The following is an 18,999-nucleotide window of genomic DNA, read 5'->3' on the forward strand; positions in this document are numbered from 1 at the left end:
TCTTTCTAATTAACACCTAGTGTTGCATTAACTCGATCTATGGACTCCCTTATTAAGTTTCACCCTAATCTAGCAAAATCTTGTCACCCTATCTCTAGGTGTGCAATCAACTCCGCTTAATTACGGCAAATTTACTCCTAAAAAGGGACTTTTCCTCCTCTAAATAAGAACATTAACTTGAATCAATATCCTGGAATATTAAAACAAGAATTAAGAATACATAATTAAGAACAAGTCAAATATTTATCATACAATTGATAAACCATAATTTATACATATTTTTACCCCATGCTTAACACATTTTATGCATAATTTTTCCTTATAATTGGTGAATTTGATGCTCCTAATGCTTTAATTTTATGTTTTATACTTAGGTGAGCATAGGAGAGCGAAAGGAACGAGAAACGGACCACAAACGGAGAAAATGGTCCAACGTACGAAATCAACATGGCTTGGACTTCCTCACATGGGCAGACCATACAACCATGTCAATTTGGAATAATTGAAGCACAACTCACACGGGTAGAACACACGCCTGTGCCATTCTAACAGGTTCGAGCACGGCCTGAAGTAGTCACACAGGGGCGTGTCACATGGGGGTGTCCCTGCCGAGCCCAAGTTGAGTTTAATTCGAAAAAGGCTAATTTTGAGGGATTTTAGGCATTCTAAAGCCTATAAATACACCCTAAAGGAAGAGGAAAAGGGAGACGGAGAAAGGGACGCAGGGAACTACTCAAGAGAAGTCGATTGATTCATCTTAGAAGCCGAATTCACCATCAGGACTGAAGATCTCCCCTCAATTTCCCTTCAGGAGTTTTGGGTTTTCTTTATGTTTTGTATTCATGATTCTTCTAAGATGTTTTCCTGTTTAGTTATGAACTAAATCCCCTAAATACCTAAGGGGAATGAAACCTAAGAGGAATCTTGCTATTATTTTCTGAATTGTATGATAAATATTTAACTTGTACTTAATTATGTGTTCTTAATTCTTGTTTTGATATCCCATGATACTGATTCAAGATAAGCTCTTATTCAGAGGAGGAATAGACCCTGTTTAAGAGTACATTTGTCATAATTAAGCGGAGTTGATTGCGCGGCTAGTGATAGGGTGACAAGATTTTGCTGGATTAAGGTGAAACCTAATAAGAGGATCCATAGATTGAGTTAATGCAACCCTAGGGTGTTAATTAGAGAAAAGTCTCAATTATTAAATCTAGGTATTAGATGTTATTAGTTTTGAATAGGGATAATAAGATAACTTAGGGATTTCTACGGAACAAGTTATATGAATAAATCGTCCGATTCAGAGTCAGAATAACAAGTGAAGTCTAGGTGGATTTTTCCTTAGGTATTGTCTTAATTCAATCGTTTTTCCAAAAGTAATTCCCCAATTCTATTTTCTGTGAATTCTTAGTTTAGATAATTAGTTAGTTAAAACAAAACCCCCTTATTCTTAGGCTAGATAATAAAAAGACAGTCATTACTAGTACTTTTAGTTCCTTTGGGTTAGATAATCCAGTCTTGCTAAAGCTATACTATTGTTCGATAGGTACACTTGCCTACATCATGATAATAGTTAGTTTCAAGAATGATTATGTAACACCCCTTACCCGTTACCGTCGCCGGAACAGGATACAAGGTATTACCAGAACATAACATATACCAAGATAGAAATATGTCATCCCATTTGATAATGCACCGTATAACATATATCTTGAACAATATTAGCCAACTTTTATGGCTTGTACAAAGTAATCGGTCGAAATCTTGTAACTAATATTTTAAACCTAGACAAATATGACACATAACAAAATAATTTTTGCCTACTATACATGCCATAATTCAAAACATTTAGTTCAAATACCCCAAAGTATGATAGTGCGGGTAGATCTTCACGATCCTTGACTCTGAGCAAACCGGAGAACACTATAAGACAAAAGAGAGAAAGCGAAGTAAGCTTATAGCTTAGTAAGTAGTATGTAAATACTAATTTAAGAATCTAACATGTTTACACAACAATTCAAGTATGTCTACTTTAACTTCACTACTTATTCCACTTGATTAAGCTGTCTCTGCTGTGTCATATTCACTAAATAAATCATAACTCGAGTTACAAAATTCGAAATTCATATCCATAAAATTTCCCTGAATCTAGACTCATAAAGCTTCTTGCTAAATTTTTTTATAATTTTGGTTCAGCAGATTAGTACAGTTTATTAGTTAAAGTTTCCCTGTTACACAGCTCGACTGGCCTGACCTCTGTCCACTACGAATTGAATTTCTCTCAGTACATAACTCAAACAACCCTGAAGTCTGTTGTATTTAAAACTAGTCTCAATAAGGAATTTAGGCATGTAAACTATATTTCTTAGTTTGCTTTGTACAATTTTTAATGATTTTTCAAAGTGGAAACAGGGGATCACGTATTCATCCTGAGCAAGTCAGTTACAATTGTAAATATCTCAAAATATAGAATTCCTTTGTTTGCCCTGCTTCTTTTATATGAAAGTAGACTCATTAAGATTTAATTTCACATCTCATTCAACCTCTAATTATATTCCTCCTATTTTTGGTGATTTTTCAAAATCACGTCACTGCTGCCATCTAAAAACAGTTTTAATACTAATTTCACTCTTTCACACATTCTTTATGCTAACCTCATTTTATCGTATATATGTATATGCCACAATTCATTTTCACCACATTTCATTCACTATAAGTGTAGGTCCAAACCACAATGTCACCACAAAACCATCCCGTTGAACAATTCGGATCAATCCTCGATATTTAACGGTTTCAAAGACACTGACCCCACCATCATACTTCATTTAGTTCGGCTCTCTTGTACACATGGGGAACACTTAGTACCACTCATGCGACCTAGCCGATTTGTCTCAGTAGCTCTCTTGTCTACATGGTGTCCTTCACTTGGAATCACGCATGCGACCTAGCTACATTTATCTTTCACGTAGCTCTCTTGTCTACATGGTGTCCTTCACTTGGAATCACGCATGCGACCTAGCTACATTTATCTTTCACGTAGCTCTCTTGTCTACATGGGATACATCTCGTATCACGCATGTGACCTAGCTACTACAGGGTGTCTCGTAGCTTTCTTGTACACATGATGTGCACTCGGCATCATACATGTGACCTAGCTACGCCCTCTATTTCATTCGATCTCTCAGAATGTTCAACCGGATCTCTCTCTCTGTATTTATTTCCATTCTTCCCATAGTCAATTTATATTTTAACATCAGCTAGTATATTTATATAATAGGCTGAAATATAAGAATGTACATGAAATTATTGTAATATTTACATACAACTTACCTTGGTGCAAAATATGGAAATTTTGCAATTTAGTCCAAAACTTTTTCTTTCCCAGCTCGAGGTCGGTTCCGTGCCTTTCTTGATCTATAATAACACATTTAGCTCATTTAATACTCATACTATTTATTTCAATCCAAAAATCACATTGTAGAAAAATTACATTTTGCCCCTAACTTTTACAAAATTACAATTTTGCCCCTAGGCTCGGAATTTAATTTCAGCCCTTATTCTTATGTTTTATGATATGCTGAACATTTTCTCTTCTACAACAACATCAAATTCCCACTCTATCATATAGTTATGAACATTAGGTATTTTACCGATTATCTTGCTTTTACTCGTTTTCACTTAAAACCGAGTAGCACAAATTATTTAACACAATTTAAAACCTCATATTCTATCATAAAACATCAAAATACACAAATTTCACCTATGGGTATTTTTCCAAATATGAACCCTAGGTTAAATTATTACTAGCATAAGCTTAATCGAGCTTAGGATTCCAAAACGTAAAGAACATTAAAAGCGGGCTTAGAATCACTTACTATGGAGCTTGAAAGTTGAAGAATCCTAGCTATGGAGAGAGTGAAGTTTCGCAGCAACTAAATGGGAAGATGACTATTTTGTGTTATTTTTCCCATTTTATTTCATTTAATATCAAAATGACTAAAATACCCTTACTACTAAACTTTCCAAAAATTCCTTCCATGTCCTAAATTTGTCCATGAACTTAAAATTGGTAGAATTGCTATTTAAGACCTCCTAATAAATATTTCAAAACAATTTCATACTAAAATTTCTAGTATGCAAATTTTGCAACTTATTCGATTTAGTCCCTACTTTCAATTTAAACACTTTAGGCATAGAATTTCATCACGAAATTTTCACACAATCATGCAATCATATCATAAACCCCAAAATATTTATAAAACAATTATTTCTATCTCGGATTTGTGGTCACGAAACCACTATTCCGATTAGGCCCTAATTCGGGTTGTCACAATTCTCCCCCTTTAGAGATTTTCGTCCCAGAAAATCTTACCCGTAAAGAGGTTTGGGTCTTGTTTCCTCATAGCTTCCTCGGGTTCCCACGTAGCCTCTTCTATCCCATGTACGTGCCACAATACTTTCACTAAGGCTATACTTTTGTTTCTTAAGCTGTTTAACTTCTCGAGCCAAAATCTTTATTGGTTCCTCCTCATAGGTCATATCCGATCGAATCTCAATTTCATTGGGAAATCACATGTGAAGGATCGAACGATAACGTCGCAACATTGATACATGAAACACGTTATGAATCTTTTCTAACTCTGCCGGTAAGGCCAACCGATATGCCATTGGTCCAATTCTCTCAATAATCTCAGACGCCCAATAAAACGCGGACTCAACTTGCCTTTTCGACTAAATCTCGAATCTTTTCCATGGTGACACCTTCAAGAACACTTTATCACCCACTTGAAATTCAATCTCTTTTCTTTTAAATCGCATATGACTTTTGTCGATCTGAAGCGACTTTCAAGCAATCCGAATTACTTTTATTTTCTCTTGGTTTCTTTAACTAGATCAACTCCGTGAATCTGTTTCTCACTAAGCTCGGTCCAATATAAAGGAGTCCGACACTTACGACCATATAAGGCTTCATGCGGTGCCATTTGTATACTTGATTGATAAGCTGTTATTGTAGGCAAACTCAATCAAAGATAGATATTTCTCCCAACTACCTCCAAATTCTAAAACACAACATCTAAGCATATCTTGAGTACCGGATTACTCTTTCCGTTTGACCATCTGTTTGTGGATGAAATGCGGTACTAAAGTTCAATTTTGTACCCAAAGCTTCTTGTAACTTTTCCAAAATCTCGAGGTAAATCTTGGATCTCTATCGATATTATAGACATAGGTACTCCATGCAACTTCACAATTTCAGCAATATATAATTCGCTAATTTATCAAGTGAGTAATCAGTGCGTCTTGGTATAAAGTGGGCTGACTTTGTTAATCTATCAACCACTACCCAAACAAACATCCTTCTTTTTAGGAGTTAAAGGCAAACCGGTTACAAAATCCATGGTAATCTTGTCCCATTTCCACTCGAGCACCATTACGGTTGAAGTAATCACGAAGGTACTTGATGTTCACTTTTACTTGTTGATGATCAAACACTTAGTTACAAATTGAAATGTCCTTTTCATACCGCCACCAATCTGACTTCTTTAAATCATTATACATTTTGTGCTACCGGTGAAGCGATAAACAGACCATTGTGCGCCTCATGTAATATTTTCGAATCAATTTATCATTTTCGGCACACATATTACGTCTCGAAACATCAAAGCAGTCATCCGGTCCAACTCGAAAATCTGAGTCATAACCTGATTCGCATTGAGTTCTCTTGATCCGCAACTCACTATCATTCTTTTGAGCATCACAAATCAACTGGAGAAATAACGGTTTAGCTCTCATCTCTGCTAAAATTGACCCGTCATCAGACAATGCTAACCCCGTGTTCATGGCTCTCAAAGTGAAAAGAAATTTTACGCTCAAGGCGTCAAGAACTACATTTGCTTTTCCGGATGATAATCAATCACTAGATCATAATCCTTTAATAATTCAAGCCATCTTCACTGTCGCAAATTTAGGTCCTTTTGATTCATCAAGTACTTCAAACTTTTGTGATCAGTAAAAATTCGGCATTTTTCACCGTATAAATAATGTCGCCAAATCTTCAAGGCAAAAACAACAATGCCGCCCAAATCATGTGTAGGATAGTTCTTCTCATGTGGTTTTAAGCGCCTCGAAGCATAAGCTACTACTTTGCCCTCTTGCATCAACACACATCCAAGGCACATCAATGATGCATCACTATAAATTACGAACTCCTTTCGACTCGGGCTCTACTAAAATTGGTGCTTCATCAATCGTGCTTTCAACTTTTCAAAACTCGTTTACATTTATCATCCATTCAAACTTAACATTCTTACGCAACAATTTAGTCATAGGAGAGGCAATTATCGAAAATCCTTCAACAAAACGCCTATAATACCCGGCCAAGCCTAAAAGCTTTTAACCTCAGATACATTCTTGGCGGTTTCCAATCAACGATCGCAGAAATCTTGCTTGGATCCACCCGAATACCATCACCTGAGACTATATGCCCCAAAAATCCGACTTCACGAAGCCAGAACTCACTTTTACTAAACTTGGCAAACAGTTTCTTTTCTCTCAAGATCTCGCAATATAGTTCTCAAGTGTTCGGCATGTTCAAACTCATCTCGAGAATAAATTAAAATGTCATCTATAAACACTACTACAAACTTATCCAAATATGGCCGGAAAATCCGATTCATTAAGTCCATAAATATGGCTGGAGCATTTGTTAAGCCAAAAGGCATCACCAGAAACTCATAATGTCCATACCTTGTCCTAAAGGCGGTTTCGCACATCGACTCCTTAACTCTCGGTGATAGTAACCAGACCTCAAATCAATCTTTGAAAACACTGTGGCCCCCTTTAACTGATCGAATAAATCATCAATCCTCGGCAATGGGTACTTGTTCTTTATAGTCACCTTATTAAGCTGACGGTAATCAATGCAAAGTCTCATTGAACCATCCTTCTTCTTCTGAATAATACAGAGCACCCAGGGAGAGAAACTCGGTCTCACAAATCCCTTGTCTGTTAACTCCTGAATCGAGCCTTCAATTCTTTTAATTCATCGGAGCCATTCTATATGGAGCAATCGAGATCGGTGCGAGACCAAGCAACAAATCAATGGCAAAATCTATCTCTCTGTTTGGAGGCAACCGGGCAATTCCTCCGAAATACATCCGAAACCCACGGACTATAGGTGCGATTCAAATTTCATCGAGACATCTCAACATTCATTACATAAGCGGATAAGCTTCACACCCTTTTCTCATGTATTTACGTGCGGACATGTGCGAAATCACCATAGGCAATTTATTTGATTCGTCTGTTTCAACCCACGAATTTCTCCATTTTCACATTTTAACTCTAGTGTCTTTTGTTTACAATCTACCTTAGCATCATACAATGTTAACGGTCCATTCCCAAGATAACGTCAAACTCACCAAATGGTATGACATCAAGTTGGCGGAAAAGCAGTGACCTTGAATCATTAATGGGCAATTCTTGCAAACCTTGTCAACTAGCACATATTGGCCTAAGGGTTCGACACTTTAATCGTAAACTCAATAAATTCAACAGCAACTTTTTATTGGATACTAAATTCATGCAAATATAGGAATGGGTGGACTCGGGATCAATCAATGCAATAACAATAGTATCATAAAGAGAAAATGTACCAAGAATGACATCGGAGATGATGCATCTTCTCGAAAGCACGTATAGCATAAGCTCTAGCAGTGCTCTAGCTTCGATCTTGCCGTTAAATCTTTCATCACAGTTCTACTACTAGTCCCACCTCCAGTATTTCTCGGTGGTCTACCTCTACTAGCAAGTGGTATTCATCTAACACTCAAATCTTTCTTCTTTAACCTTCTCGGACAGTCTCTAATAAAATGCTCATGAGAACCACTTTGAAACAAGCTCGCTCGGTCCCCAACACTCACCATAATGTTGCTCGCCACATTCTTCGACACTCGGGCTTTCTAGGTCGCACATTACCCACACTTGCCACCAAGTAGCTTGAGCTTTAGACCCGAATATGCTCTACCACGATCTCTGTAAATCCCCAATTGAAACTGTCATTCGAGGGTTTGTCTCTTTGGACCTCTTTGGTTGAGATTGAAATGGCTTACTTATCTGTCTTTTTCGACATCTCGAGCCTCAATAGCGACTTTTCTTCTTTCTTTGTTCAATTCTTGACTTTAAGAGCTCGATCAACCAATACTACAAATTCTTTCAACTCCAAAATCCCTACAAACACTTTAATGTCCTCATTCAGCCCATCTTCAAATCTTCTACACATAATGGCCTCGGTGGACACACATTCACAGGCATACTTGTCGAGTCTTACAAATTGCGTTCATACTCTGCTGATGACATTTTCCTTGCTTCAATTCAAGGAACTCCTTCCGTTTTGATCAATAAATCGCTGACTTATGTATTTCTTTCTAAATTCTTCTGGAAGAAATCCCAAGTAACTTTTTCTTTTGGCACCACTGCAACCAAAGTCTTCCACCGGTGGTAGGTAGAATCTCTCAAAAGTGATCTGACACTTTAAGCATTCCTCGGTGTACATGAGAGCTCATCAAATACACGGGTAGAATTTTCAAGCCGAATTCCGCTTTCTCGGGATCATCATCAACCTTTGCTCTAAACTCTTGACCCCTTGTTTTGAATCTTGTCAACCGGAGGCTTGTTCATTCTTACCAAATTTATACCTTGAGCACTCTGAGGAATCGTCCGAGGTATAGGAGGGGTGGAGGAGGTTGAGCATTTGGATTTGCTCGAATAAATTCAGTATACCAATTGTTCATCATTTGGAGAAAGGCGTCCGAGCCTCATCTCCTTGTCCCAATGTCTCAGTCTACTTTCCACGGTAGCGGTCCCTTGTGCGGGGAGCGGCGCATTACTAGCGACATCATCACCGCAGTTCCTTCAGGATCCATTACTATATTAAAATAAAACACGTTTAGAATAATCGAGTCACCACACTATCACAATATTTTTATGGCATGTATAGCTAGACTTTTACACACACTTTATTAGTCCGAGAACCGACTAAACCATAGCTCGATACCACTAAATGTAACACCCTTACCTGCTACCGTCGTAGGAACAGATACAAGGTATTACCGAACATAACATATACCAAGATAGAAATATGTCATCCCATTTGATAATGCATCGTATAACATATATCTTGAACAATATTAGCCAACTTTTATGGCTTGTACAAAGTAATCGGTGAAATCAGTAACTAATATTTTAAACCTAGACAAATATGACACATAACAAAATAATTTTTGCCTACTATACATGCCATAATTCAAAACATTTAGTTCAAATACCCCAAAGTATGATAGTGCGGGTAGATCTTCACGATCCTTGACTCTGAGCAAACCGGAGAACACTATAAGACAAAAGAGAGAAAGCGAAGTAAGCTTATAGCTTAGTAAGTAGTATGTAAATACTAATTTAAGAATCTAACATGTTTACACAACAATTCAAGTATGTCTACTTTAACTTCACTACTTATTCCACTTGATTAAGCTGTCTCTGCTGTGTCATATTCACTAAATAAATCATAACTCGAGTTAAAAATTCGAAATTCATATCCGTAAAATTTCCCTGAATCTAGACTCATAAAGCTTCTTGCTAAATTTTTTTATAATTTTGGTTCAGCAGATTAGTACAGTTTATTAGTTAAAGTTTCCCTGTTACACAGCTCGACTGGCCTGACCTCTGTCCACTACGAATTGAATTTCTCTCAGTACATAACTCAAACAACCCTGAAGTCTGTTGTATTTAAAACTAGTCTCAATAAGGAATTTAGGCATGTAAACTATATTTCTTAGTTTGCTTTGTACAATTTTTAATGATTTTTCAAAGTGGAAACAGGGATCACGTATTCATCCTGAGCAAGTCAGTTACAATTGTAAATATCTCAAAATATAGAATTCCTTTGTTTGCCCTGCTTCTTTTATATGAAAGTAGACTCATTAAGCTTTAATTTCACATCTCATTCAACCTCTAATTATATTCCTCCTATTTTGGTGATTTTCAAAATCACGTCACTGCTGCCATCTAAAAACAGTTTTAATACTAATTTCACTCTTTCACACATTCTTTATGCTAACCTCATTTTATCGTATATATGTATATGCCACAATTCATTTTCACCACATTTCATTCACTATAAGTGTAGGTCCAAACCACAATGTCACCACAAAACCATCCCGTTGAACAATTGGATCAATCCTCGATATTTAACGGTTTCAAAGACACGACCCCACCATCATACTTCATTTAGTTCGGCTCTCTTGTACACATGGGGAACACTTAGTACCACTCATGCGACCTAGCCGATTTGTCTCGTAGCTCTCTTGTCTACATGGTGTCCTTCACTTGGAATCACGCATGCGACCTAGCTACATTTATCTTTCACGTAGCTCTCTTGTCTACATGGTGTCCTTCACTTGGAATCACGCATGCGACCTAGCTACATTTATCTTTCACGTAGCTCTCTTGTCTACATGGGATACATCTCGTATCACGCATGTGACCTAGCTACTACTGTGGTGTCTCGTAGCTTTCTTGTACACATGATGTGCACTCAAGCATCATACATGTGACCTAGCTACGCTCCCTCTATTTCATTCGATCTCTCAGAATGTTCAACCGGATCTCTCTCTCGTATTTATTTCCATTCTTCCCATAGTCAATTTATATTTTAACATCAGCTAGTATATTTATATAATAGGCTGAAATATAAGAATGTACATGAAATTATTGTAATATTTACATACAACTTACCTTGGTGCAAAATATGGAAATTTTGCAATTTAGTCCAAAACTTTTTCTTTCCCAGATTCGAGGTCGGTTCCGTGCCTTTCTTGATCTATAATAACACATTTAGCTCATTTAATACTCATACTATTTATTTCAATCCAAAAATCACATTGTAGAAAAATTACATTTTGCCCCTAACTTTTACAAAATTACAATTTTGCCCCTAGGCTCGGAATTTAATTTCAGCCCTTATTCTTATGTTTTATGATATGCTGAACATTTTCTCTTCTACAACAACATCAAATTCCCACTCTATCATATAGTTATGAACATTAGGTATTTTACTGGATTATCTTGCTTTTACTCGTTTTCACTTAAAACCGAGTAGCACAAATTATTTAACACAATTTAAAACCTCATATTCTATCATAAAACATCAAAATACACAAATTTCACCTATGGGTATTTTTCCAAATATGAACCCTAGGTTAAATTATTACTAGCATAAGCTTAATCGAGCTTCCGGATTCCAAAAACGTAAAGAACAATAAAAGCGGGCTTAGAATCACTTACTATGGAGCTTGAAAGTTGAAGAATCCTAGCTATGGAGAGAGTGAAGTTTCGCAGCAACTAAATGGGGAAGATGACTATTTTGTGTTATTTTTCCCATTTTATTTCATTTAATATCAAAATGACTAAAATACCCTTACTACTAAACTTTCCAAAAATTCCTTCCATGTCCTAAATTTGTCCATGAACTTAAAATTGGTAGAATTGCTATTTAAGACCTCCTAATAAATATTTCAAAACAATTTCATACTAAAATTTCTAGTATGCAAATTTTGCAACTTATTCGATTTAGTCCCTACTTTCAATTTAAACACTTTAGGCATAGAATTTCATCACGAAATTTTCACACAATCATGCAATCATATCATAAACCCCAAAATATTTATAAAACAATTATTTCTATCTCGGATTTTTGGTCACAAAACCACTATTCCGATTAGGCCCTAATTCGGGTTGTCACAGATTAATTATAAATATATAAAACTTACCTATCACGAAAATCACGATCAACAATTCAGATAATAATAATAATAAGATCTGTCTTAGGTTTCATTCCCCTTAGGTATTTAAGGGGTTTAGTTCATAATTATGAAAGAAAACATCTCAAAAGAATAAAGATAACAAAACATAAAGAAAACCCAAAACCTCTGAATTGAAATTGAAGGGAGATCTTCAGTCTTGACGATGAATCCGGCTTCTGAGATGGATCAATTGGCTTCCCTTGAGTAATTCCTTGCCTCCTACTCCGTGTGTCTATTCTAAGTGCCTCCTCAGGTGTTTAAATAGGCTTTTGAATGCCTAAGAGCCCTCAAAAGTGGCCTTTTCCCAATAGGACTATACTTGGGCTTGACAGGGACACGCCCGTGTGACACGTCCGTGTGTGATTGCTCTAGCCCGTGGTCAAGGCTGTTAAATAGGCATGGGCATGTAGTCTACCCGTGTAAGTCATGCTTCGATCCTGCCAAATGGACATGGCTGTGTGGCTTACCCGTGTGAGGAAGTCCAGGCCGTGTTGATTTCCCATATGGGTCCATTTTCTTCTTTTTCGGCCCGTTTTTCGCTCTTTTTACTCTCCTATGGTCACCTAAGTATAAAACATGAAATTAAAGAATTAGGAGCTTCGAACACCAAATCTAAGGAGAAACCATCCATAAATGTGCTAAGCATAGGATAAAAATATGTATAAATTATGGTTTATCAAATACCCCCACACTTAAGCGTTTGCTTGTCTTCAAGCAAAATCCTCATGTCACAATCAAAATAAATTCTTCTCAATTTATAAGCCCTATCAATAGTATCTCAAAGTAATCCATAAGTAATCATACATTGAAAATTCAACTAAAAGTACATCAAAGTTTCAAACATTCCAAGTTGAGCATTTTATCACGAAAATATAGGTGTCCCCCATAATCTAAGTAATCACCTTTGATCAAAATATCATAGAGTTTAACATCCTCACTAAAGATACACTCAAATCACTAGAGGTGTTTAAGGACATCTAATAAAGCACTCATTAGTCATTATGAAAAGTTATTACCATAGGCTTGCATGAAAATCAAATCTCCACCACTATATATTGAGATGATACATCAATCAAAAAGGTCTTTAGAGGGTTGTAACGTGGCTTTGGTTAGGGGGTGTGGTCAGAAGCTGAAAGAAAAGGTTAGAATCGAGATTGAATTGAAGAAATCACCTAACTAGAAAATAACTAATTATCAGTTGAAAACAAGTGAGCTTCTTCTCAGAATATGGAATTAACATTCAAACTCAAAAATGATGAATTACTACTAATATGTATGTAAGTATTTTTTTTAAGAACAAGTCAAATAACATAGAACTTGATTATTGCAATGAAGAATAAAACATAGCTAAGCAATTAATTCAAATCAAATCTCGACAAAAATAGGGATCAAATTAGGGGATTTCAACAATAATGGGTTATGGGTTAATATTGAGGCTAAATGAATTAATGGCTTGTTAGGCTCAAAGGGGATCACTAAGGGTTAATTATAAAGGTAGGCTTTTGTGGAGTGAGTGAGTTAAACTTAAGTGCCTTTATCATCTCGACATATCAAATCAAATGGTGTGGTCTTGACATGCATAATCAAGCAAGTTCTAGAATAACAAATCAATACTGACGCACTCATAATAAAAGTGAGCATGAAATAAATAAAATATGCTCTAAAGGCTCAAGATCTCACAAAAATTATGGCTTTTTGATGTTTAAACTTGTGAATTTCAACTCAAGATAATATCTAAACTTGAGGAAACAACCTAAAAATTTTTAATTCACAAAAATCAACTTATCATGCTTGATTCTCTAATGTCTTAAAGTTTAAATGATCAATGCATAAATGCCTATATCAATAAAAATCATAACTTAATCAAAATTCATTCTAATAGTGGTATGAGAAGATCACATGAGAACAAGACAAAATTCAGGGATTTCTGATCATGATATAAAAGACCCCCCCACACTTAAGATATATATTGCCCTCAATGTACAAAGATATATATATTGAAAAATATGGATATATAATCATAAGATAGGGAGAGAAGTGAAACTTCCTGAATGATGAATGAACTCCTTGAATTGGAGTTATAGAGAATAATTGGCCAATGCAATGATGAGAGTGGAGGAGGATACTCCGGTGGTGGTGGGGTTCATTAGTCTATAAGTCTTGCGCCAAAAGAATATTATATCTGGTAGTAGCTATGGTCGTGGTCAAGCAAGACATGGCAATCGTGGAGAACCTTTTTCAGTGGAGTTTTTGTTCCTAAGTGATGATAAGCTTTGGATCTCTTTATAACTATGATAAAATCAAGAACTCTTTAGGAAATATACGGAAGCATAATTACTCGTAATGAAATAGCCGAGATTATAAATTATTCAATTAAAATTATGGAACCTAAAATTAAAATAATATTAAATGAAAATAAAATAAAAAGTACTTAAAGAAGATAAATAAAGATAAAAGTGGAAATAAAAATAAAAAATAAAAAGTCTTTAAACATCGTCATCGCCGGATGGTTCACGAGGTGGTGGTGGCGATAAGATGTGAATGTGCTGATAAATCTGATGAAGAGTAGCATCAATGTGATCAAAACACTGAAAACACTACTGCTCAAATCGAGTAAGGCGATCAGAGATGTCAGAGTATGAAGCCGCCGCATGAACTGGACGATGGATGGGTGTGGTTGAGACGGTAGGCCCTTATGACATGGAGGGACATCATTAGTAATGTCCTCTGGGTCCTCCTCCTCGGTGGATTGGATGAGTCAGTACTGAGGAGGACGTCATTTCTCGATCATCTGTATATGTAGCATGCTCAAGATGCCTTGTGGGGACATCTGGCCGATGAGAGTGAGGGAGGATGATTGTGCCGCTGTGTTGAGGAGCCCAAAGTGCCGAGCCAATCGAGTCACATAGGGCCCAATAGAGATGACCTCTCCTATGCTACTCCGTCTGATGGTGGATGGCGAGGGCAATGAAATAGGCAAGGTCAAAGACGTGCCCGTTCGCCATGGTCCATAGGAGATAGGGGTCATGAGTGTTGACAACACCGGTGCTCTCTCGCCGCTCTGTCAGAGTGTGGGCCAAGATGGTGTGTAGGTATCGTAGGGATGGGGCGAGGCTGATGGCTTGGAGCGGCTAGGATCATAGGTGGCTGAGGCAAGGACGAGGTCCTTCTAGCACTTTGAGGGAGAGTAGTGGATGTGGCGATGGAAGGTGTCGAGTTCATTGTCATCCATGAACTCCTCCTTGTATAGCCCTAACACAATTCCAAACTCTAGTACGCTCAATTGGCGCACTAAACCACCGGAACGGATTGTCGAAGTTTGTCATGACGACTTGAAGATGGAAGGTTGAGCAGAGTTCCATTGTGAGTTCGACGTACGTCGGCTCGATGATCTAAAAGAAGAGCCCCCATGGTTCAGTCGTTAGGAGGGCTCAGACCGCATCAGCCATTTGAATTTGTTCAAGTGCGGCCCATTCAATGCAGTGGCCCACACCTAACGGTCGAGTCCGTAATATCTAAAATAGTTCCTCTTGGGGTCCTAAGGGAAACTGGAGGAACGAGTGCCTAATCTCTACGGTAGGGCCCGAGGATGATGCTGCTCCTTTCCTCTTCTTCGAGGCGGGGACATGGGTCTTATTACCACGTGAGGTTGACATTATATACCTGCAATAAAGAGTTGAAGTTAAATACTCCCCAAGAATGTACGCGTGTTAAAATTGAATAAGAATATTTCATGGGGCTCACGTACTAGACTAAAACAACCAAAGCAAATATATCAAGTCATTATTATGAATAGGACTACGAGAGTCGTGCAAATGGAAATATCTAGTGAATGAATGCATGTGGGTTGGATAATATGAAATATGGTGTGGGTAAGCATGAAATCCATGGAAACACAAAAAGAAATGGATGAATGTATCCTAATGTATTGATTAAAATGACAAATTTCTAACAAAGAGCATAAGTATTACAATAACTATGAACATTTACTCAAAATAATCAAATAAAACAAAATTAATCATGAAATAAATAAAATATTTGAAGAGAATAGAGAGGAAATAGTAAACAAATGCAATAGGGAAGAGCTTTGGGTCTTCGAAGGTGGTGCTGTGGTCCGCGCACAGGGGTGGCAAGTAGGGCGTGTGAAGTTGTAGCGGCTAGGGTTAGGGATTTTAGGGAAGAGGGTGATGAATAGTGATGGGGTTATATAAATTTTGGGGCACATGGCCGTGGGGCACGCCCGTGTGCCCTCATTTTAGCTCGAGTGTTTCACGATTTTGAATTTGGGCACGTTCGAAATTTGTCACACGCTCGTGTTCTTTGGGCGTGTCGATGTACACAGTCGTGTCGCACGGCCGTGTTCTACTTTTTTCTCTTCTCCCACGCCTGTGTGTATAGGTGCACTCCCGTGTTGTTTTATTAGTCTTGAGCACGGGTGGTGGGCACGAGCGTGTCACACACTCATGCTAAATTCTCAATTTCAACCACGATTTTTAGACACGGGTGTGTCGTACGCCCGTGTTGTTTTGACAGACCTATCCATAGCCACATCGTACGACTGTGGCAACTTATCGCATCTCGTGTTGGGGAAAAATTTTACCCTGTTTTCACACGGCCGTGTCTCCTCCCGTGGTGTGACACGACCTAAGGCACGCCTATGTGCCTAGTCGTGCAGATTAGAAAACCTATGTTTCAAGGACTCGGTTAGTGAATAGATGTTAAAAACTAAATTTTTAAAGAAATCAATACTGTTAGTGCTCGGGTTGCCTCCCGAGAAGTGCTTATTTATAGTCTAAGCTCGACTTTCCTCTCTTGTTACGTGGTCATTGTAGTTCGAGGAGTTTACACTCCTCATCCCTACTATCAGCTTTATCAACTTAAGGTTTAAGACGAGTACTATTTACCTTGAACATGCCAAATTTGGGATGAATTACCTCGATTGTACCGTATGGAAAAATGCTAAGTACCGTAAGAGGGATTTCTTCATTTGGTTCAGAAGTGGTAATACGAGGGTCTGCTGCGTCTAATAGCACTTTGTCTCCAACCTTAAGTTGATTTGGGAGAAAATTTAGCTTGTCATGGCGTAGCTTTGGTTTATCGTGTGTTTTCGGTTTATGTGTCCGCCATTCATTTAGTTCCTTGATTTGTAGCCTTCATTCTTCATAGATAGGTCCTTTGTTGTTGCTTGAACATGGCTCATGTATGTTCTTCGAACCTATTTCCTGCAAAGTAGGTTGCACCACATGGTCAGTTTTAGTAGGATGATTTATACCACCACCTTCAATTTTCGATGTGTTACTCGAATCACGAGCTTGAAGGATGATTGTTTCTTCTCCCACACGAAGTGTGAGTTCACCTGTGCCAACATCAATTATTGTTCTAGTAGTTTCTAAAAAAGGCCTCCCTAAAATTAAAGGAACGTTACTATCCTCTTCCATGTCTAGAATAACGAAATCGACTAGGAATATAAATTTGTCAATTTTAACGAGTACATCTTCAAGAATTACCCTAGGAAATCTGATTTTTTATATCAGCTAATTGAATACTCATCCTAGTTTTTTTGGGCTTCCCAAGACCTAGTTCCTTAAACATTTTGTAAGGCATGACATTGATACTAGTCCCTAAATCAGCCAAAGCATTACTAACATCTAAGCTACCAACTAAACAAGGAATCGTACAACTCCCTGGATCTTTTAATTTGTTGGCCAACTTATTTTGTAGTATGGCTGAGCAAACCGCGTTTAACTCCACATGCGACGCTTCATCCAACTTCCGCTTACTTGTTAAAAGCTCCTTTAAGAATTTGACTGCGTTTAGAATCTGTGAAAGAGCTTCAATAAATGATAAGTTAATATGTAATTTCTTTAATAATTTAAGGAATTTACCAAATTGTTCGTCTGTGCAGTCTTTTCTTGTCATATTAGGATATGGTACACGAGGTCTGCACTCTTTATTTACTGGTGTTTGTTCACTGTGGTCTTCCTCACCTCTGCTTTTACTTACCATAATTCCTTGCCTTGGTTCTGGTTCAGGTTCCACTAATCCTTCATTGTCTTGGATGGTAATTGCGTTGAGTTGTTCCCTTAGGTTAGATTCAGTGTTACTTGGTAGGCTACCTTGTGGTCGTTCAGATATTAATTTGGCGAGCTGTCCTATCTGAGTTTTGAGCCCTTGAATCGATGCTTGTTAATTCTTAAGTGCTGTCTCGGTATTCTAAAAACGAGTTTTTGACACCGAGATGAATTTTTTAGCATCTTCTCAATGTTCGGCTTTTTCTTTTGTTGGTAGGGTGGTTGTTGGAAGCCTGGAGGTGGTGGTCTGTGATTACTTTGGCCTCCCCATGAGAAATTTGGGTGGTTCCTCCAACCTGCATTGTAAGTATTACTATAAGGATTATTTTGAGATCGAGGATTATTACCCATGTAATTTAACTGCTCGTTCTCCATGTTGTGGCCATAAGGTGGTATTCTGAATTGCTTGATCGACCTCCACTTGCTTCGCACTGCATTACTGGGTGAACCTGTGAAGAACTAAGAAAATCATCAATTTTTCTATTCAAAATTTCTACCTGATTAGACAGCATGGTGACCGAATTGACGTTAAAAACACCGGCCGTTCTCGTTAGCTTTGTTCTCATGACTTGAAACTGATAATTATTCAGTGACATCTCTTCTATAAATTCATAAGCATCCTCAGGTGTCTTTTTATTGATAGTTCCACTAGCAGCTGCGTCAATCATTTGTCTAGTCGAAGGATTTAGGCCACTGTGAACCATTTGAACCTATAGCCAAAGTGGTAACCCACGGTGAAAGCATCCTCGCAAAAGGTCCTTGTATCTCTCCCATGCATCATAGAGTGTTTCTAAATCCATCTGCCCAAAAGAAGAGATATCATTACGTAATTTAGCCATTTTATCCTGCGAAAAATATTTTAATAAAAACTTTACGGTCAATTGTTCCCAAGTAGTGATTGACCCTCTTGGTAACGAGTTCAACAGCTGTTTAGCTTTGTTCCTCAATGAAAAAGGGAATAATCGAAGGCGAATGGCATCATCAGAAACGCAATTGATTTTAAAAGTGTCGTAAAATTCTAGGAAATTCGCCAAATGAGTGTTTGGGTCATCGTCCGACAAACCATC

At 37.5% G+C, this 18,999-nt stretch overlaps 1 non-coding gene across 1 annotated transcript; it reads left to right on the forward strand.

The window, feature by feature from the left end:
- Window positions 1-18,658: 18,658 nt before the first annotated feature.
- Window positions 18,659-18,765, forward strand: LOC128289502 (small nucleolar RNA R71). The gene has a single exon (XR_008279150.1). It is a non-coding gene; the product is annotated as a small nucleolar RNA R71 (small nucleolar RNA).
- The last annotated feature ends 234 nt before the right edge of the window (window positions 18,766-18,999 follow it).

Source organism: Gossypium arboreum, chromosome 2 (assembly GCF_025698485.1).
Source record: "Gossypium arboreum isolate Shixiya-1 chromosome 2, ASM2569848v2, whole genome shotgun sequence".
NCBI lineage: Eukaryota > Viridiplantae > Streptophyta > Magnoliopsida > Malvales > Malvaceae > Gossypium > Gossypium arboreum.